Source organism: Carassius carassius, chromosome 7 (genome assembly GCF_963082965.1).
Source record: "Carassius carassius chromosome 7, fCarCar2.1, whole genome shotgun sequence".
NCBI classification, from domain to species: Eukaryota; Metazoa; Chordata; class Actinopteri; order Cypriniformes; family Cyprinidae; genus Carassius; species Carassius carassius.
Window position 1 is genome coordinate 14,736,943 of NC_081761.1, and position 20,748 is coordinate 14,757,690.

General features: G+C 41.6%; 12 non-coding genes across 12 annotated transcripts; all 12 read right to left on the reverse strand.

The window, feature by feature from the left end:
* Positions 1–8,578: 8,578 nt before the first annotated feature.
* On the reverse strand, positions 8,579–8,651 carry trnar-ucg (transfer RNA arginine (anticodon UCG)). The gene has a single exon. It is a non-coding gene; the product is annotated as a tRNA-Arg (tRNA).
* Positions 8,652–9,920: 1,269 nt separating this feature from the next.
* trnar-ucg (transfer RNA arginine (anticodon UCG)) lies at positions 9,921–9,993 on the reverse strand. Its single transcript has one exon. It is a non-coding gene; the product is annotated as a tRNA-Arg (tRNA).
* Positions 9,994–10,649: 656 nt separating this feature from the next.
* Positions 10,650–10,722, reverse strand: trnar-ucg (transfer RNA arginine (anticodon UCG)). The gene has a single exon. It is a non-coding gene; the product is annotated as a tRNA-Arg (tRNA).
* A 943-nt stretch (positions 10,723–11,665) lies between these two features.
* Positions 11,666–11,738, reverse strand: trnar-ucg (transfer RNA arginine (anticodon UCG)). Its single transcript has one exon. It is a non-coding gene; the product is annotated as a tRNA-Arg (tRNA).
* Positions 11,739–11,908: 170 nt separating this feature from the next.
* trnar-ccg (transfer RNA arginine (anticodon CCG)) lies at positions 11,909–11,981 on the reverse strand. Its single transcript has one exon. It is a non-coding gene; the product is annotated as a tRNA-Arg (tRNA).
* Positions 11,982–12,807: 826 nt separating this feature from the next.
* trnar-ucg (transfer RNA arginine (anticodon UCG)) lies at positions 12,808–12,880 on the reverse strand. Its single transcript has one exon. It is a non-coding gene; the product is annotated as a tRNA-Arg (tRNA).
* Positions 12,881–14,078: 1,198 nt separating this feature from the next.
* trnar-ccg (transfer RNA arginine (anticodon CCG)) lies at positions 14,079–14,151 on the reverse strand. The gene has a single exon. It is a non-coding gene; the product is annotated as a tRNA-Arg (tRNA).
* A 1,297-nt stretch (positions 14,152–15,448) lies between these two features.
* trnar-ccg (transfer RNA arginine (anticodon CCG)) lies at positions 15,449–15,521 on the reverse strand. Its single transcript has one exon. It is a non-coding gene; the product is annotated as a tRNA-Arg (tRNA).
* An 822-nt stretch (positions 15,522–16,343) lies between these two features.
* On the reverse strand, positions 16,344–16,416 carry trnar-ucg (transfer RNA arginine (anticodon UCG)). Its single transcript has one exon. It is a non-coding gene; the product is annotated as a tRNA-Arg (tRNA).
* A 943-nt stretch (positions 16,417–17,359) lies between these two features.
* On the reverse strand, positions 17,360–17,432 carry trnar-ucg (transfer RNA arginine (anticodon UCG)). Its single transcript has one exon. It is a non-coding gene; the product is annotated as a tRNA-Arg (tRNA).
* Positions 17,433–18,973: 1,541 nt separating this feature from the next.
* Positions 18,974–19,046, reverse strand: trnar-ccg (transfer RNA arginine (anticodon CCG)). Its single transcript has one exon. It is a non-coding gene; the product is annotated as a tRNA-Arg (tRNA).
* Positions 19,047–19,868: 822 nt separating this feature from the next.
* On the reverse strand, positions 19,869–19,941 carry trnar-ucg (transfer RNA arginine (anticodon UCG)). The gene has a single exon. It is a non-coding gene; the product is annotated as a tRNA-Arg (tRNA).
* Between the last annotated feature and the right edge of the window lie 807 nt (positions 19,942–20,748).

Genomic DNA, 20,748 nt, shown 5'->3' on the forward strand with positions numbered 1-20,748 from the left:
GCACCTTGATTTCCGAATGACATGCAAAATTTGCTTTCATCCGAAAAAAGTACTTTGGACCACTGAGCAACAGTCCAGTGCTGCTTCTCTGTAGCCCATTTCCTGCACACGCCTGTGCACGGTGGCTCTGGATGTTTCTACTCCAGACTCAGTCCACTGCTTCCGCAGGTCCCCCAAGGTCTGGAATCGGTCCTTCTCCACAATCTTCCTCAGGGTCCGGTCACCTCTTCTCATTGTGCAGCGTTTTTTGCCACACTTTTTCCTTCCTTCAGACTTCCCAGTGAGGTGCCTTGATACAGCACTCTGGGAACAGCCTATTCGTTCAGAAATTCCTTTCTGTGTCTTACCCTCTCGCTTGAGGGTGTCAATGATGGCCTTCTGGACAGCAGTCAGGTCGGCGGTCTTACCCATGATTGCGGTTTTGAGTAATGAACCAGGCTGGGAGTTTTAAAAAGCCTCAGGAATCTTTTGCAGGTGTTTAGAGTTAATTAGTTGATTCAGATGATTAGGTTAATAGCTAGTTTAGAGAACCTTTTCATGATATGCTAATTTTTTGAGATAGGAATTTTGGGTTTTCATGAGCTGTATGCCAAAATCATCAGTATTAAAACAATAAAAGACCTGAAATATTTCAGTTGGTGTGCAATGAATCTAAAATATATCAAAGTTTAATTTTTATCATTACATTGTGGAAAATAATGAACTTTATCACAATATGCTAACTTTTTGAGAAGGACCTGTATATATAAAATGTAAACATTTGTGTGAATATTACAGATAACATTTTTTTTTTTCAAAATCTTTTTTTTTTGTTCAGCAGGAGAAAAAAATTATTATACATGATGAATAATACATAAATTATGACATAATTCTTTATGTTTTGATGAACTATCACCAATAAGCCAGTATTAGTTGTCATACATTGTTCATAGGCATGTAGCCTCAATGTTACAGCAAATTTTGTAAAATTGTATGATTATTTTATTTTAAAAATGAAATAACTTGATCCTGTTTTTATCTTAAAAATTAAATAACTTGATCCTGTTTGTCCTTGGAATGCGACTGTTCTGAGTTTTTTTCAGCATACATTTTTAATCTTGCATCAAAATTGTATTATATTTAACAATTGTATGCATTTAAAAATTAGAGATGGGTTCTGTTTTAATGTACCGCATGGTACGAATAAATTTATAAAAGGATTTCTTGAGATACCTACAATACCTTATAAAGTGTCATAATATGCACACAATACAGAATCTGGATATTTCATTCACTCCAAGATTAAGCAACCAATGTGAGCTTTCATTCAATACTAAACTTACCATATCTTACACACATTGAATTGCACTAAATGCTAAAAGGTGTTCTAAAACATTGAAGTTGCACAGATTACCGTGAGCACATCAAACACATATAAAACATAAAACATTTTATTTGTAAATATCATTAAACAGTCAGATTTCTCAATGGTTTTCCTTTTGAGATTGTTTATTAAAAAGTAAAGTTCATAGAAAGTTTCACAATCTAGCAGAAAGTAGACGAATGAGATGGATCCTGTATTGGTTCTTTGTGTTGAGGTCCATTAATTATTAATTAGAAGTTGTCCTTGACAGAAAACGGGTCCAGACAATCTAAGTATTGTTCTTCTTCAGCTAGTCATTAATTTAGTTCAGATCGCAGATGGGAGGAAGTAGGCTCTTCTAATTCCTTTGGCAGAAGTAGCCAATTCTGCATTTATTGGCATGACTGATCACCAAGGTCCTGCACCAGTTCTATGCTAAAGATGACCCAGATGAAAGACTTGAACACACAATCCTCAGATCCAAAGGCTGATGCCTTATTCATTAAGCCATTGTACATTTCTACATCAACCCAGAAGCTTTTACACAAAGTCTTATCCAAGATGAACTGAGTGAGCTTTCAGAAAATTACAAGTTCTATGCTGATTCTCATGAGTTGTACCCACAATCTTCAGCTCCAAAGGTTGATGCCTTATCAGTTTGGCCACTGGACCTTTTCCCACAAGTCCACACAGAGGCATTTACAGAAATTTGCCAATTCTATGCTTATTCTTGTGGCTATAGTGTCATATTGACGTTATTGTCCTAGAATTTCTTACTTGCACCACCAACATAAACATTGAAAGATGAACCCACAATCCTCAGCTCCGAAGGCCGATGCCTTATCCATTAGGCCACTGGGCCTTGTTCACTGGTGAACCCAGAGGCATTAACAGACAGGCGGAAACAAACTAAACTGAAAGGGATTTCAGGAAATTGTCAGTTCTCATGTTCTGTTGGCAGTTCTATGCTAACTCTCATGTTCCTTTGTCACAGCTATTGTGTCTCTTTGAACTTATCATCCTGGTACCTGTTGCCAGCCAGCTTAAATCTAACCTCTCAAAGACGACTCAGGTGGTAATTTAATTCACAACCCCCAGCTCCGAAGGTTGATGCCTTATTTATTAGACAACTGGGCCTTTTCTCTGATTAAGCCTGAGGTAATCATTAACATTCTGATGCAAGCTAAATTGTTCACTGGTGAACCCAGAGGCATTGACAGACAGACAGAAACAAACTAAAAGCGATATCATGAAATTGCCAGTTCTATGATAATTCTCATGACTTGAACCGACAATCTTCAGCTCGAGGCCTTATCCTTTTGGCCACTGGACCTTTTCCCACAAGTCCACACAGAGGCTTTGACACACAGTCAGAAACAAACTAAACTGAAAGCGATATCATGAAATTGCCAGTTCTATGCTAATTCTTGTGGCTATAGTGTCATATTTAAAGTTATCATCCTGGAATTTCTTGCATAGCCCACTTAAAAGAAATCCATCAAAGATTACCCACGTTGGACTTGAACCCACAATTCCCAGCTCCGGAGGCTGATGCCTTATCCATTAGGTCACTGGGCCTCATCTGTTGGTGAACCCAGAGGCATTTACAGACAGTCTTATCCAAAGCTGAACTGAGTGAGCTTTCAGAAAATTGCCTGTTCTATCCCTTACGAAAATTAACCATGGTTTTACTACAAATAAAACCAAAAAAACATGGTTACTATAGTTAAACCATGTTAACCACAAATTAACCATGGTTTTGCTATATTAACCATGGTTTAACCATGGTATTTGTAGTAAATCTGTGGATATACAAATGGTAGTCAACGCGCCAAAAAACCATGGTTTACTACAGTTTTACTATAATAAAACCATGGTTATTTTTCGTAAGGGATGCTAATTCTCATGACTTGAACCCACAATCTTCAGCTATGAAGGTTAATGCCTTATCCGTTTGGCCACTGGACATTTTCCCACAAGTCCACACAGAGGCTTTTACAGACAGTCTTATCCAAGCTGAACAGAGTGAGCTTTCAGAAATTTGCCAATTTTATGCTTATTCTTGTGGCTATAGTGTCATATTTACGTTATCATCCTAGAATTTCTCACTTGCACCACCAACATAAATGCAACCCCTTGAAAGATGAACCCACAATCCTCAGCTCCGAAGGCTGATGCCTTATCCATTAGGCCACTGGGCCTTGTTCACCGGTGTACCCAGAGGCATTTACAGACAGTCTTATCCAAAGCTGATCTGAGTGAGCTTTCAGAAAATTGCCAGTTCTATGCTAATTCTCATGACTTGAACCCACAATTTTCAGCTCGATGCCTTATCCTTTTGGCCACTGGACTTTTTCCCAGAAGTCCACACAGAGGCATTTACAGACAGTCTTATCCAAGCTGAACTGAGTAAGCTTTCAGAAATTTGCCAATTCCATGCTTATACACCAGCCACCATAGTCAAATGTTTACCGGGAGCCAGAGCGCCTGACATCTTGGCAAATTTAAAAGTGCTGGCTAATGCTAAACGTAAATACAGTAAGATTGTTATTCATGCCGGCGCTAATGATGTTCGACTTCGCCAGTCGGAGATCACTAAAAATAACATTAAAGAGGTGTGTGAACTTGCAAGCACGATGTCAGACACTGTAATATGCTCTGGTCCCCTCCCTGCTTACCGTGGTGATAAGATGCATAGCAGATTGTCATCACTCAATGGCTGGATGTCTAAGTGGTGCCCACAGAATAACATAGGTTTCATAGACAATTGGACGAGCTTTTGGGGTAGACCTGACCTGTTGAAAAGAGATGGTCTTTATCCCTCCTGGGGTGGTGCTACTCTTCTCTCTAGAAATATGGCAAATAGTCTTAGAGTTTATACTTGACTAACTGGGGCCCAGGTCATGAAGCAGACAGACTGGCTAAACCGACCGTCTGCTAGCTGCCTCCCGTCACACAGAGGTCAGTTAATTCTCAGCACATAGAGACTCTTTCACCTGGATATCACACTATAGAGACTGTGTCTGTTCCCCGAACTAGAATATACAAAAAATGTCCAAACCAAGTTAAGATTAACAATTTAATTGAGGTTCAACAAATAAAAAACAGAAGCAATATGGATAAACAAATGATAAAGCTTGGCTTATTGAATATCAGATCCCTTTCTACGAAAACACTTTTTGTAAATAATATGATCACTGATCATAATATAGATGTACTCTGTTTGACAGAAACCTGGCTAAAACCTGATGATTACATTATTTTAAATGAGTCCACCCCCCAAGATTACTGTTATAAACATGAGCCGCGTCTAAAAGGCAAAGGGGGAGGTGTTGCTTCAATTTATAACAACGTTTTCAGGATTTCTCAGAGGGCAGGCTTCAAGTAATACTCATATCATAATCATACTCTAGATTTAATACTGTCACATGGAATTGATGTTGATAGTGTTGAAATTATTCAGCCAAGTGATGATATCTCAGATCATTATTTAGTTCTGTGCAAACTTCATATAGCCAAAATTGTCAATTCTACTTCTTGTTACAAGTATGGAAGAACCATCACTTCAACCACAAAAGACTGCTTTTTAAGTTATCTTCCTGATGTATCCAAATTCCTTAGCATATCCAAAACCTCAGAACAACTTGATGATGTAACAGAAACTATGGACTCTCTCTTTTCTAGCACTTTAAATACAGTTGCTCCTTTACGCTTAAGGAAGGTTAAGGAAAACAGTTTGACACCATGGTATAATGAGCATACTCGCACCCGCAGCCCGAAAAATGGAGCGCAGCTGGAGGAAAACAAAACTAGAGGTATTTCGTATTGCTTGGCGGGAAAGTACCCTATCCTACAGAAAAGCATTCAAAACTGCTAGATCCGATTACTTTTCTTCTCTTTTAGAAGAAAACAAACATAACCCCAGGTATTTATTCAATACAGTGGCTAAATTAATGAAACATAAAGCCTCAACAAGTGTTGACATTTCCCAACACCACAGCAGTAATGACTTTATGAACTACTTTACTTCTAAAATCGATACTATTAGAGATAAAATTGCAACCATTCAGCCGTCAGCTACAGTATCACATCAGACAGTGCACTATAGACCCCCTGAGGAACAGTTCCACTCATTCTCTACTATAGGAGATGAAGAATTTTATAAACTTGTTAAATCATCTAAACCAACAACATGTATGTTAGACCCTATACCATCTAAGCTCCTAAAAGAGGTGCTTCCAGAAGTCATAGATCCTTTTCTGACTATTATTAATTCCTTATTGTCATCAGGATATGTCCCCAAAACCTTCAAACTGGCTGTTATTAAGCCTCTCATCAAAAAACCACAACTTGACCCCAAAGAACTAGTTAATCATAGACCAATCTCGAATCTCCCTTTTCTGTCCAAGATACTAGAAAAGGTGGTATCCTCACAATTATATTCCTTCTTAGAGAAAAATGGTATATGTGAGGATTTCCAGTCAGGATTTAAACCGTATCATAGTACTATCATAGTACTGCTCTCCTTAGAGTGACAAATGATCTGCTCTTATCATCTGATTGTGGGTGTATCTCTCTATTAGTTTTATTGGATCTTAGTTCTGCGTTTGACACAATTGACCACAACATTCTTTTGCATAGACTTGAATACTTTGTTGGCATCAATGGAAGTGCATTAGCATGGTTTAAATCGTACTTATATGACCGCCATCAGTTCGTTGCAGTGAATGAAGATGTATCATATCGATCACAAGTGCAGTATGGAGTACCTCAAGGCTCAGTACTAGGGCCGCTACTCTTCACGCTTTATATGTTACCCTTGGGAGATATCATCAGGAAACATAGTGTTAGCTCTCACTGTTATGCTGATGATACTCAGCTCTGTATTTCTTTGCGGCCCGGTGAAACACACCAATTTGAAAAACTAATGGAATGCATAGTCGATATAAAAAACTGGATGAAGAGTAATTTCTTACTGCTAAATTCAGAAAAAACAGAGGTGTTTATTATAGGACCTAAAAACTCTGCTTGTAATAACGTAGAACACTGTCTAAGACTTGATGGTTGCTCTGTCAATTCTTCGTCATCAGTTAGGAACCTAGGTGTGCTACTTGATCGCAATCTTTCCTTAGAAAGCCACGTTTCTAGCATTTGTAAAACTGCATTTTTCCATCTCAAAAATATATCTAAATTACGGCCTATGCTCTCAATGTCAAAGGCAGAAATGTTAATCCATGCATTTATGACCTCAAGGTTAGATTATTGTAATGCTTTATTGGGTGGTTGTTCTGCACGCTTAGTAAACAAACTACAGCTAGTCCAAAATGCAGCAGCAAGAGTTCTTACCAGAACCAGGAAGTATGACCATATTAGCCCGGTCCTGTCAACACTGCACTGGCTCCCTATCAAAAATAGTATAGATTTTAAAATATTGCTTATTACTTATAAAGCCCTGAATGGTTTTGCACCTCAGTATTTGAATGAGCTCCTTTTACATTATAATCCTCTACGTCCGCTACGTTCTCAAAACTCAGGCAATTTGATAATACCTAAAATATCAAAATCAACTGCGGGCGGCAGATCCTTTTCCTATTTGGCGCCTAAACTCTGGAATAACCTACCTAACATTGTTCGGGAGGCAGACACACTCTTGCAGTTTAAATCTAGATTAAAGACCCATCTCTTTAACCTGGCTTACACATAACATACTAATATGCTTTTAATATCCAAATCCGTTAAAGGATTTTTAGGCTGCATTAATTAGGTTAACCGGAACCGGAAACACCAGTCTGTATCCAGATCAGAGGGTCACTGCAGTCACCCGGATCCAGTACGTATCCAGACCAGATGGTGGATCAGCGCCTAGAAAGGACCTCTACTGCCCTGAAAGACAGCCGAGACCAGGACAACTAGAGCCCCAGATACAGATCCCCTGTAAAGACCTTGTCTCAGAGGACCACCAGAACAAGACCACAGGAAACAGATGATTCTTCTGCACAATCTGACTTTGCTGCAGCCTGGAATTGAACTACTGGTTTTGTCTGGTGGACAGGAGAACTGGCCCCCCAACTGAGCCTGGTTTCTCCCAAGGTTTTTTTTCTCCATTCTGTCACCGATGGAGTTTCGGTTCCTTGCCGCTGACGCCTTTGGCTTGCTTAGTTGGGCTCACTTCATCTACAGCGATATCATTGACTTGATTGCAAATAAATGCACAGACACTATTTAACTGAACAGAGATGACATCACTGAATTCAATGATGAACTGCCTTTAAAGACTGCCTAATGAATGTTGTTCAGTTGCTTTGACGCAATGTATTTTGTTTAAAGGGCTATATAAATAAAGGTGACTTGACTTGACTTGACAATCCTCATCTCAGAAGACCGATGCCTTATCCATTAAGCCATTGGGCCTGGTTCACTGGTGAACACAGAGGCATTTACAGACAGTCTTATCCAAAGCTGAACTGAGTGAGCTTTCAGAAAATTGCCTGTTCTATGCTAATTCTCATGACTTGAACCCACAATCTTCAGCTCTGAAGGTTGATGCCTTATCTGTTTGGCAAATGGACATTTTCCCACAAGTCCACACAGAGGCATTTACAGACAGTCTTATCTAAGCTGAACTGAGTGAGCTTTCAGAAATTTGCCAATTTTATGCTTATTCTTGTGGCTATAGTGTCATATTGACGTTATCGTCCTAGAATTTCTTACTTGCACCGCCAACATAAACGCCACCCTTGAAAGATGAACCCAAAATCCTCAGCTCCGAAGACCGATGCATTAGGCCACTGGGCCTTGTTCACTGGTGAATCCAGAGGCATTGACAGACAGTCAGAAACAAACTAATCTGAAAGAGTTTTCATGAAATTGCCAGTTCTCATGTTCTGTTGACAGTTCTATGCTAACTCTCATGTTCCTTTGTCACAGCTATTGTGTCTCTTTGAACTTATCATCCTGGTACCTGTTGCGCAGCCAACTTAAATCTAACCTATGAAAGACAACTCAGGTGGTAATTTAATTCACAACCCCCAGCTCCGAAGGTTGATGCCTTATTTATTAGACAACTGGGCATTTTCTCTGATTAAGCCTGAGGTATTCATTAATATTCTGGTGCAAGCTAAATTGAAAGTTATTTTTAAAAAAAGCCAGTTCTATGCTAATTCTTGTGTCTATAGTAAAGTTATCGTCCTTGGATTTTTTTCTTGCACTGCCAGCTTAGATGCAACTATTGAAAGATGACCCAGGTGGGACTCGAACCCACAATCCTCAGCTCCGAAGGCTGATGCCTTATCCATTAGGCCACTGGGCCTTGTTCACTGGTGAACCCAGAGGCACTGAGAGACAGTCAGAAACAAACTAAACTGAAAGAGTTTTCATGAAATTGACAGTTCTACGCTGAATCATGTGGCTATAGTGTCATATTGAAGTTATCATACTGAAATTTCATTCATGCACTGCCAACATAAACAACACCCTTGAAAGATGAACCCACAATCCTCAGCTCCGAAGGCTGATGCCTTATCCATTAGGCCACCGGGCCTTGTTCACCAGTGTACCCAGAGGCATTTACAGACAGTCTTATCCAAAGCTGATCTGAGTGAGCTTTCAGAAAATTGCCAGTTCTATGCTAATCCCCATGACTTGAACCCACAATCTTCAGGTCAATGCCTTATCCTTTTGGCCACTGGACCTTTTCCCACAAGTCCACACAGAGCTGGCTATAGTGTCATATTGAAGTTATCATGCTGAAATTTCTTGCATAGCCCCCTTAAATGAAAGCCCTCAAAGACGACCCAGGTGGGACTTTGCACCCACAATTCCCTGCTCCGGAGGCTGATGCCTTATCCATTAGGCCACTGGGCCTTGTTCAGTGGTGAATCCAGAGGCACTGAGAGACAGTCAGAAACAAACTAAACTGAAAGAGTTTTCATGAAATTGACTGTTCTACGCTGAATCATGTGGCTATAGTGTCATATTGAAGTTATCATACTGAAATTTCATTCATGCACTGCCAACATAAACAACACCCTTGAAAGATGAATCCACAATCCTCAGCTCCGAAGGCTGATGCCTTATCCATTAGGCCACTGGGCCTTGTTCACCGGTGTACCCGGAGGCATTTACAGACAGTCTTATGCAAAGCTGATCTGAGTGAGCTTTCAGAAAATTGCCAGTTCTATGCTAATCCCCATGACTTGAACCCACAATCTTCAGCTCGATGCCTTATCCTTTTGGCCACTGGACCTTTTCCCACAAGTCCACACAGAGCTGGCTATAGTGTCATATTGAAGTTATCATGCTGAAATTTCTTGCATAGCCCCCTTAAATGAAAGCCCTCAAAGACGACCCAGGTGGGACTTTGCACCCACAATTCCCAGCTCCGGAGGCTGATGCCTTATCCATTAGGCCACTGGGCCTTGCTCACTGGTGAACCCAGAGATATTGACAGACAGTCAGAAACAATCTAAAAGTGAAATCATGGTATTGCCAGTTCTATGCTAATTCTTTTGTCTACAGTAAAGTTATCGTCCTTGAATGTCTTTCTTGCACTGCCAGCTTAAATGTAACTATTGAAAGAAGACCCAGGTGGGACTCGAACCCACAATCCTCAGCTCCGAAGGCTGATGCCTTATCCATTAGGCCACTGGGCCTTGCTCTCTGGTGAACCCAGAGGCATTTACAGACAGTCAGAAACAAACTAAACTGAAAGCAATATCGCGAAATTGCCAGTTCTATGCTTATTCTTGTGGAAATAGTGTCATATTGAAGTTATCATACTGAAATTTCTTGCATAGCCCACTTAAATGAAAGCCCTCAAACACGACTCATGTGGGACTTGAACCCACAATTCCCAGCTCCGGAGGCTGATGCCTTATCCATTAGGCCACTGGGCCTTGCTCACTGGTGGACCCAGAGATATTGACAGACAGTCAGAAACAATCTAAAAGTGAAATCATGGTATTGCCAGTTCTATGCTAACTCTCATGTTCCTTTATCACAGCTATTCTGTCTCTTTGAACTTATCATCCTGGTACCTGTTGCACAGCCAACTTAAATCTAACCTATGAAAGACAACTCAGGTGGTAATTTAATTCACATCCCCCAGCTCCGAAGGTTGATGGCTTATTTATTAGACAACTGGGCATTTTCTCTGAGTAAGCCTGAGGTATTCATTAACATTCTGGTGCAAGCTAAATTGAAAGTGATTTAAAAAAAGCCAGTTCTATGCTAATTCTTGTGTCTAGAGTGAAGTTATCAACCTTGAATTTCTTTCTTGCACTGCCAGCTTAATGTAACTCCTGAAAACTGACCCAGGTGGGACTCGAACCCACAATCCTCAGCTCCGAAGGCTGATGCCTTATCCATTAGGCCACTGGGCCTTGTTCACTGGTCAACCCAGAGGCACTGAGAGACAGTCAGAAACAAACTAAACTGAAAGAGTTTTCATGAAATTGACAGTTCTACGCTGAATCATGTGGCTATAGTGTCACATTGAAGTTATCATACTGAAATTTCATTCATGCACTGCCAACATAAACAACACCCTTGAAAGATGAATCCACAATCCTCAGCTCCGAAGGCTGATGCCTTATCCATTAGGCCACTGGGCCTTGTTCACCGGTGTACCCAGAGGCATTTACAGACAGTCTTATGAAAAGCTGATCTGAGTGAGCTTTCAGAAAATTGCCAGTTCTATGCTAATCCACATGACTTGAACCCACAATCTTCAGCTCGATGCCTTATCCTTTTGGCCACTGGACCTTTTCCCACAAGTCCACACAGAGCTGGCTATAGTGTCATATTGAAGTTATCATGCTGAAATTTCTTGCATAGCCCCCTTAAATGAAAGCCCTCAAAGACGACCCAGGTATGACTTTGCACCCACAATTCCCAGCTCCGGAGGCTGATGCCTTATCCATTAGGCCACTGGGCCTTGTTCACTGGTCAACCCAGAGATATTGACAGACAGTCAGAAACAATCTAAAAGTGAAGTCATGGTATTGCCAGTTCTATGATAATTCTTGTGTCTACAGTAAAGTCATCGTCCTTGAATGTCTTTCTTGCACTGCCAGCTTAAATGTAACTCTTGAAAGATGACCCAGGTGGGACTCCACAATCCTCAGCTCCAAAGGCTGACGCCTTATCCATTAGGCCACTGGGCCTTGTTCACTGGTGAACCAGAGGCATTGACAGACAGTCAGAAATAAACTAAAAGTGGTATCACGGTATTGCCAGTTCTATGCTAATTCTTGTGTCTACAGTAAAGTTATCATCCTTAAATGTCTTTCTTGCACTGCCAGCTTAAATGTAACTCTTTAAAGATGACCCAGGTGGGACTCGAACCCACAATCCTCAGCTCCGAAGGCTGATGTCTTATCCATTAGGCCACTGGGCCTTGCTCTTTGGTGAACCCAGAGGCATTTACAGACAGTCAGAAACAAACTAAACTGAAAGCAATATTGCGAAATTGCCAGTTCTATGCTTATTCTTGTGGAAATAGTGTCATATTGAAGTTATCATCCTGAAATTTCTTGCATAGCCCACTTAAATGAAAGCCCTCAAAGACAACCCAGGTGGGACTTGAACCCACAATTCCCAGCTCCGGAGGCTGATGCCTTATCCATTAGGCCACTGGGCCTCATCTGTTAGTGAACCCAGACGCATTTACATACAGTCTTATCCAAAGCTGAACTGAGTGAGCTTTCAGAAAATTGCCTGTTCTATGCTAATTCTCATGACTTGAACCCACAAGCTTCAGCTCTGAAGGTTGATGCCCCATCCGTTTGGCCACTGGACCTTTTCCCACAAGTCCACACAGAGGCATTTACAGACAGTCTTATCCAAGCTGAACTGAGTGAGCTTTCAGAAATTTGCCAATTTTATGCTTATTCTTGTGGCTATAGTGTCATATTGACGTTATCGTCCTAGAAATTCTTACTTGCACCGCCAACATAAATGCCACCCTTGAAAGATGAACCCACAATCCTCAGCTCCGAAGACCGATGCATTAGGCCACTGGGCCTTGTTCACCGGTGTACCCAGAGGCATTGACAGACAGTCAGAAACAAACTAAACTGAAAGAGTTTTCATGAAATTGCCAGTTCTCATGTTCCGTTGGCAGTTCTATGCTAACTCTCATGTTCCTTTATCACAGCTATTCTGTCTCTTTGAACTTATCATCCTGGTACCTGTTGTGCAGCCAACTTAAATCTAACATATGAAAGACAACTCAGGTGGTAATTTAATTCACAACCCCCAGCTCCAAAGGTTGATGCCTTATTTATTAGACAACTGGGCATTTTCTCTGATTAAGCCTGAGGTATTCATTAATATTCTGGTGCAAGCTAAATTGAAAGTTTAAAAAAAAAAAAAGCCAGTTCTATGCTAATTCTTGTGTCTATAGTAAAGTTATCGTCCTTGGATTTTTTTCTTGCACTGCCAGCTTAAATGCAACTTTTGAAAGATGACCTAGGTGGGACTCGAACCCACAATCCTCAGCTCCGAAGGCTGATGCCTTATCCATTAGGCCACTGGGACTCGTTCACTGGTGACCCCAGAGGCATTGACAGACAGTCAGAAACAAACTAAACTGAAAGAGTTTTCATGAAATTGACTGTTCTACGCTGAATCATGTGGCTATAGTGTCATATTGAAGTTATCATACTGAAATTTCATTCATGCACTGCCAACATAAACAACACCCTTGAAAGATGAATCCACAATCCTCAGCTCCGAAGGCTGATGCCTTATCCATTAGGCCACTGGGCCTTGTTCACCGGTGTACCCAGAGGCATTTACAGACAGTCTTATGCAAAGCTGATCTGAGTGAGCTTTCAGAAAATTGCCAGTTCTATGCTAATCCCCATGACTTGAACCCACAATCTTCAGCTCGATGCCTTATCCTTTTGGCCACTGGACCTTTTCCCACAAGTTCACACAGAGCTGGCTATAGTGTCATATTGATGTTATCATGCTGAAATTTCTTGCATAGCCCCCTTAAATGAAAGCCCTCAAAGACGACCCAGGTGGGACTTTGCACCCACAATTCCCAGGTCCGGAGGCTGATGCCTTATGCATTAGGCCACTGGGCCTTGCTCACTGGTGAACCCAGAGATATTGTCAGACAGTCAGAAATAATCTAAAAGTGAAATCATGGTATTGCCAGTTCTATGCTAACTCTCATGTTCCTTTATCACAGCTATTCTGTCTCTTTGAACTTATCATCCTGGTACCTGTTGCACAGCCAACTTAAATCTAACCTATGAAAGACAACTCAGGTGGTAATTTAATTCACAACCCCCAGCTCCTAAGGTTGATGCCTTATCCATTAGGCCACTGGGCCTTGTTCAAAGGTCAACCCAGAGATATTGACAGACAGTCAGAAACAATCTAAAAGTGAAATCATGGTATTGCCAGTTCTATGCTAATTCTTGTGTCTACAGTAAAGTCATCGTCCTTGAATGTCTTTCTTGCACTGCCAGCTTAAATGTACCTCTTGAAAGATGACCCAGGTGGGACTCCACAATCCTCAGCTCCGAAGGCTGACGCCTTATCCATTAGGCCACTGGGCCTTGTTCACTGGTGAACCAGAGGCATTGACAGACAGTCAGAAATTAACTAAAAGTGGTATCACGAAATTGCCAGTTCTATGCTTATTCTTGTGGAAATAGTGTCATATTGAAGTTATCATCCTGAAATTTCTTGCATAGCCCACTTAAATGAAAGCCCTCAAAGACAACCCAGGTGGGACTTGAACCCACAATTCCCAGCTTCGGAGGCTGATGCCTTATCCATTAGGCCACTGGGCCTCATCTGTTAGTGAACCCAGACGCATTTACATACAGTCTTATCCAAAGCTGAACTGAGTGAGCTTTCAGAAAATTGCCTGTTCTATGCTAATTCTCATGACTTGAACCCACAAGCTTCAGCTCTGAAGGTTGATGCCCCATCCGTTTGGCCACTGGACCTTTTCCCACAAGTCCACACAGAGGCATTTACAGACAGTCTTATCCAAGCTGAACTGAGTGAGCTTTCAGAAATTTGCCAATTTTATGCTTATTCTTGTGGCTATAGTGTCATATTGACGTTATCGTCCTAGAATTTCTTACTTGCACCGCTAACATAAATGCCACCCTTGAAAGATGAACCCACAATCCTCAGCTCCGAAGACCGATGCATTAGGCCACTGGGCCTTGTTCACCGGTGTACCCAGAGGCATTGACAGACAGTCAGAAACAAACTAAAATGAAAGAGTTTTCATGAAATTGCCAGTTCTCATGTTCCGTTGGCAGTTCTATGCTAACTCTCATGTTCCTTTATCACAGCTATTCTGTCTCTTTGAACTTATCATCCTGGTACCTGTTGCGCAGCCAACTTAAATCTAACCTATGAAAGACAACTCAGGTGGTAATTTAATTCACAACCCCCAGCTCCGAAGGTTGATGCCTTATTTATTAGACAACTGGGCATTTTCTCTGATTAAGCCCGAGGTATTCATTAACATTCTGGTGCAAGCTAAATTGAAAGTGATTTTTAAAATAAAGCCAGTTCTATGCTAATTCTTGTGTCTATAGTAAAGTTACCATCCTTGTATTTTTTTCTTGCACTACCAGCTTAAATGCAACTATTGAAAGATTACCTAGGTGGGACTCGAACCCACAATCCTCAACTCCGAAGGCTGATGCCTTATCCATTAGGCCACTGGGCCTCGTTCACTGGTGACCCCAGAGGCATTGACAGACAGTCAGAAACAAACTAAAAGCAATATCAGGAAATTGCCAGTTCTATGCTAATTCTTGTGTCTAGAGTGAAGTTATCAACCTTGAATTTCTTACTTGCACTGCCAGCTTAAATATAACTCTTGAAAGAGGACCCAGGTGGGACTCCACAATCCTCAGCTCCGAAGGCTGACACCTTATCCATTAGGCCACTGGGCCTTGCTCTCTGGTGAACCCAGAGGCATTTACGACAGTCAGAAACAAACTAAACTGAAAGCAATATCATGAAATTGCCAGTTCTATGCTTATTCTTGTGGAAATAGTGTCATATTGAAGTTATCATCCTGAAATTTCTTGCATAGCCCACTTAAATGAAAGCCCTCAAAGACGACCCAGGTGGGACTTGAACCCACAATTCCCAGCTTCGGAGGCTGATGCCTTATCCATTAGGCCACTGGGCCTCATCTGTTAGTGAACCCAGACGCATTTACATAGTCTTATCCAAAGCTGAACTGAGTGAGCTTTCAGAAAATTGCCTGTTCTATGCTAATTCTCATGACTTGAACCCACAATCTTCAGCTCTGAAGGTTGATGCCCCATCCGTTTGGCCACTGGACCTTTTCCCACAAGTCCACACAGAGGCATTAACAGACAGTCTTATCCAAGCTGAACTGAGTGAGCTTTCAGAAATTTGGCAATTTTATGCTTATTCTTGTGGCTATAGTGTCATATTGACGTTATCGTCCTAGAATTTCTTACTTGCACCGCCAACATAAATGCCACCCTTGAAAAATGAACCCACAATCCTCAGCTCCGAAGACCGATGCATTAGGCTACTGGGCCTTGTTCACCGGTGTACCCAGAGGCATTGACAGACAGTCAGAAACAAACTAAAATGAAAGAGTTTTCATGGAATTGCCAGTTCTCATGTTCCGTTGGCAGTTCTATGCTAACTCTCATGTTCCTTTATCACAGCTATTCTGTCTCTTTGAACTTATCATCCTGGTACCTGTTGCGCAGCCAACTTAAATCTAACCTATGAAAGACAACTCAGGTGGTAATTTAATTCACAACCCCCAGCTCCGAAGGTTGATGCCTTATTTATTAGACAACTGGGCATTTTCTTTGATTAAGCCTGAGGTATTCATTAATATTCTGGTGCAAGCTAAATTGAAAGTTATTTTAAAAAAAGCCAGATCTATGCTAATTCTTGTGTCTATAGTAAAGTTATCGTCCTTGGATTTTTTTCTTGCACTACCAGCTTAAATGCATCTATTGAAAGATGACCCAGGTGGGACTCGAACCCACAATCCTCAGCTCCGAAGGCTGATGCCTTATCCATTAGGCCACTGGGCCTTGTTCACTGGTGAATCCAGAGGCACTGAGAGACAGTCAGAAACAAACTAAACTGAAAGAGTTTTCATGAAATTGACAGTTCTACGCTGAATCATGTGGCTATAGTGTCATATTGAAGTTATCATACTGAAATTTCATTCATGCACTGCCAACATAAACAACACCCTTGAAAGATGAATCCACAATCCTCACCTCCGAAGGCTGATGCCTTATCCAATAGGCCACTGGGCCTTGTTCACCAGTGTACCCAGAGGCATTTACAGACAGTCTTATGCAAAGCTGATCTGAGTGAGCTTTCAGAAAATTGCCAGTTCTATGCTAATCCCCATGACTTGAACCCACAATCTTCAGCTCGATGCCTTATCCTTTTGGCCACTGGACCTTTTCCCACAAGTCCACACAGAGCTGGCTATAGTGTCATATTGAAGTTATCATGCTGAAATTTCTTGCATAGCCCCCTTAAATTAAAGCCCTCAAAGACGACCCAGGTGGGACTTTGCACCCACAATTCCCAGCTCCGGAGGCTGATGCCTTATCCATTAGGCCACTGGGCCTTGCTCACTGGTGAACCCAGAGATATTGACAGACAGTCAGAAACAATGTAAAAGTGAAATGATGGTATTGCCAGTTCTATGCTAATTCTTGTGTCTACAGTAAAGTCATCGTCCTTGAATGTCTTTCTTGCACTGCCAGCTTAAATGTAACTCTTGAAAGATGACCCACGTGGGACTCCACAATACTCAGCTCCGAAGGCTGACGCCTTATCCATTAGGCCACTGGGCCTTGTTCACTGGTGAACCAGAGGCATTGACAGACAGTCAGAAATAAACTAAAAGTGGTATCACGGTATTGCCAATTCTATGCTAATTCTTGTGTCTACAGTAAAGTTATCGTCCTTGAATGTCTTTCTTGCACTGCCAGCTTAAATGTAACTCTTGAAAGATGACCCAGGTGGGACTCGAACCCACAATCCTCAGCTCCGAAGGCTGATGCCTTATCCATTAGGCCACTGGGCCTTGCTCTCTGGTGAACCTAGAGGCATTTACAGACAGTCAGAAACAAACTAAACTGAAAGCAATATTGCGAAATTGCCAGTTCTATGCTTATTCTTGTGGAAATAGTGTCATATTGAAGTTATCATCCTGAAATTTCTTGCATAGCCCACTTAAATGAAAGCCCTGAAAAGACGAGCCAGGTGGGACTTGAACCAACAATTCCCAGCTCCGGAGGCTGATGCCTTATCCATTAGGCCACTAGGCCTCATCTTTTAATGAACCCAGACGCATTTACATACAGTCTTATTCAAAGCTGAACTGAGTGAGCTTTCAGAAAATTGCCTGTTCTATGCTAATTCTCATGACTTGAACCCACAATCTTCAGCTCTGAAGGTTGATGCCCCATCCGTTTGGCCACTGGACCTTTTCCCACAAGTCCACACAGAGGCATTTACAGACAGTCTTATCCAAGTTGAACTGAGTGAGCTTTCAGAAATTTGCCAATTTTATGCTTATTCTTGTGGCTATAGTGTCATATTGACGTTATCGTCCTAAAATTTCTTACTTGCACCGCCAACATAAATGCCACCCTTGAAAGATGAACCCACAATCCTCAGCTCCGAAGACCAATGCATTAGGCCACTGGGCCTTGTTCACCGGTGTACCCAGAGGCATTGACAGACAGTCAGAAACAAACTAAACTGAAAGAGTTTTCATGAAATTGCCAGTTCTCATGTTCCGTTGGCAGTTCTATGCTAACTCTCATGTTCCTTTATCACAGCTATTCTGTCTCTTTGAACTTATCATCCTGGTACCTGTTGCGCAGCCAACTTAAATCTAACCTATGAAAGACAACTCAGGTGGTAATTTAATTCACAACCCCCAGCTCCGAAGGTTGATGCCTTATTTATTAGACAACTGGGCATTTTCTCTGATTAAGCCCGAGGTATTCATTAACATTCTGGTGCAAGCTAAATTGAAAGTGATTTTTAAAATAAAGCCAGTTCTATGCTAATTCTTGTGTCTATAGTAAAGTTACCATCCTTGTATTTTTTTCTTGCACTACCAGCTTAAATGCAACTATTGAAAGATTACCTAGGTGGGACTCGAACCCACAATCCTCAACTCCGAAGGCTGATGCCTTATCCATTAGGCCACTGGGCCTCGTTCACTGGTGACCCCAGAGGCATTGACAGACAGTCAGAAACAAACTAAAAGCAATATCAGGAAATTGCCAGTTCTATGCTAATTCTTGTGTCTAGAGTGAAGTTATCAACCTTGAATTTCTTACTTGCACTGCCAGCTTAAATATAACTCTTGAAAGAGGACCCAGGTGGGACTCCACAATCCTCAGCTCCGAAGGCTGACACCTTATCCATTAGGCCACTGGGCCTTGCTCTCTGGTGAACCCAGAGGCATTTACGACAGTCAGAAACAAACTAAACTGAAAGCAATATCATGAAATTGCCAGTTCTATGCTTATTCTTGTGGAAATAGTGTCATATTGAAGTTATCATCCTGAAATTTCTTGCATAGCCCACTTAAATGAAAGCCCTCAAAGACGACCCAGGTGGGACTTGAACCCACAATTCCCAGCTTCGGAGGCTGATGCCTTATCCATTAGGCCACTGGGCCTCATCTGTTAGTGAACCCAGACGCATTTACATAGTCTTATCCAAAGCTGAACTGAGTGAGCTTTCAGAAAATTGCCTGTTCTATGCTAATTCTCATGACTTGAACCCACAATCTTCAGCTCTGAAGGTTGATGCCCCATCCGTTTGGCCACTGGACCTTTTCCCACAAGTCCACACAGAGGCATTAACAGACAGTCTTATCCAAGCTGAACTGAGTGAGCTTTCAGAAATTTGGCAATTTTATGCTTATTCTTGTGGCTATAGTGTCATATTGACGTTATCGTCCTAGAATTTCTTACTTGCACCGCCAACATAAATGCCACCCTTGAAAAATGAACCCACAATCCTCAGCTCCGAAGACCGATGCATTAGGCTACTGGGCCTTGTTCACCGGTGTACCCAGAGGCATTGACAGACAGTCAGAAACAAACTAAAATGAAAGAGTTTTCATGGAATTGCCAGTTCTCATGTTCCGTTGGCAGTTCTATGCTAACTCTCATGTTCCTTTATCACAGCTATTCTGTCTCTTTGAACTTATCATCCTGGTACCTGTTGCGCAGCCAACTTAAATCTAACCTATGAAAGACAACTCAGGTGGTAATTTAATTCACAACCCCCAGCTCCGAAGGTTGATGCCTTATTTATTAGACAACTGGGCATTTTCTTTGATTAAGCCTGAGGTATTCATTAATATTCTGGTGCAAGCTAAATTGAAAGTTATTTTAAAAAAAGCCAGATCTATGCTAATTCTTGTGTCTATAGTAAAGTTATCGTCCTTGGATTTTTTTCTTGCACTACCAGCTTAAATGCATCTATTGAAAGATGACCCAGGTGGGACTCGAACCCACAATCCTCAGCTCCGAAGCCTGATGCCTTATCCATTAGGCCACTGGGCCTTGTTCACTGGTGAATCCAGAGGCACTGAGAGACAGTCAGAAACAAACTAAACTGAAAGAGTTTTCATGAAATTGACAGTTCTACGCTGAATCATGTGGCTATAGTGTCATATTGAAGTTATCATACTGAAATTTCATTCATGCACTGCCAACATAAACAACACCCTTGAAAGATGAATCCACAATCCTCACCTCCGAAGGCTGATGCCTTATCCAATAGGCCACTGGGCCTTGTTCACCAGTGTACCCAGAGGCATTTACAGACAGTCTTATGCAAAGCTGATCTGAGTGAGCTTTCAGAAAATTGCCAGTTCTATGCTAATCCCCATGACTTGAACCCACAATCTTCAGCTCGATGCCTTATCCTTTTGGCCACTGGACCTTTTCCCACAAGTCCACACAGAGCTGGCTATAGTGTCATATTGAAGTTATCATGCTGAAATTTCTTGCATAGCCCCCTTAAATTAAAGCCCTCAAAGACGACCCAGGTGGGACTTTGCACCCACAATTCCCAGCTCCGGAGGCTGATGCCTTATCCATTAGGCCACTGGGCCTTGCTCACTGGTGAACCCAGAGATATTGACAGACAGTCAGAAACAATGTAAAAGTGAAATGATGGTATTGCCAGTTCTATGCTAATTCTTGTGTCTACAGTAAAGTCATCGTCCTTGAATGTCTTTCTTGCACTGCCAGCTTAAATGTAACTCTTGAAAGATGACCCACGTGGGACTCCACAATACTCAGCTCCGAAGGCTGACGCCTTATCCATTAGGCCACTGGGCCTTGTTCACTGGTGAACCAGAGGCA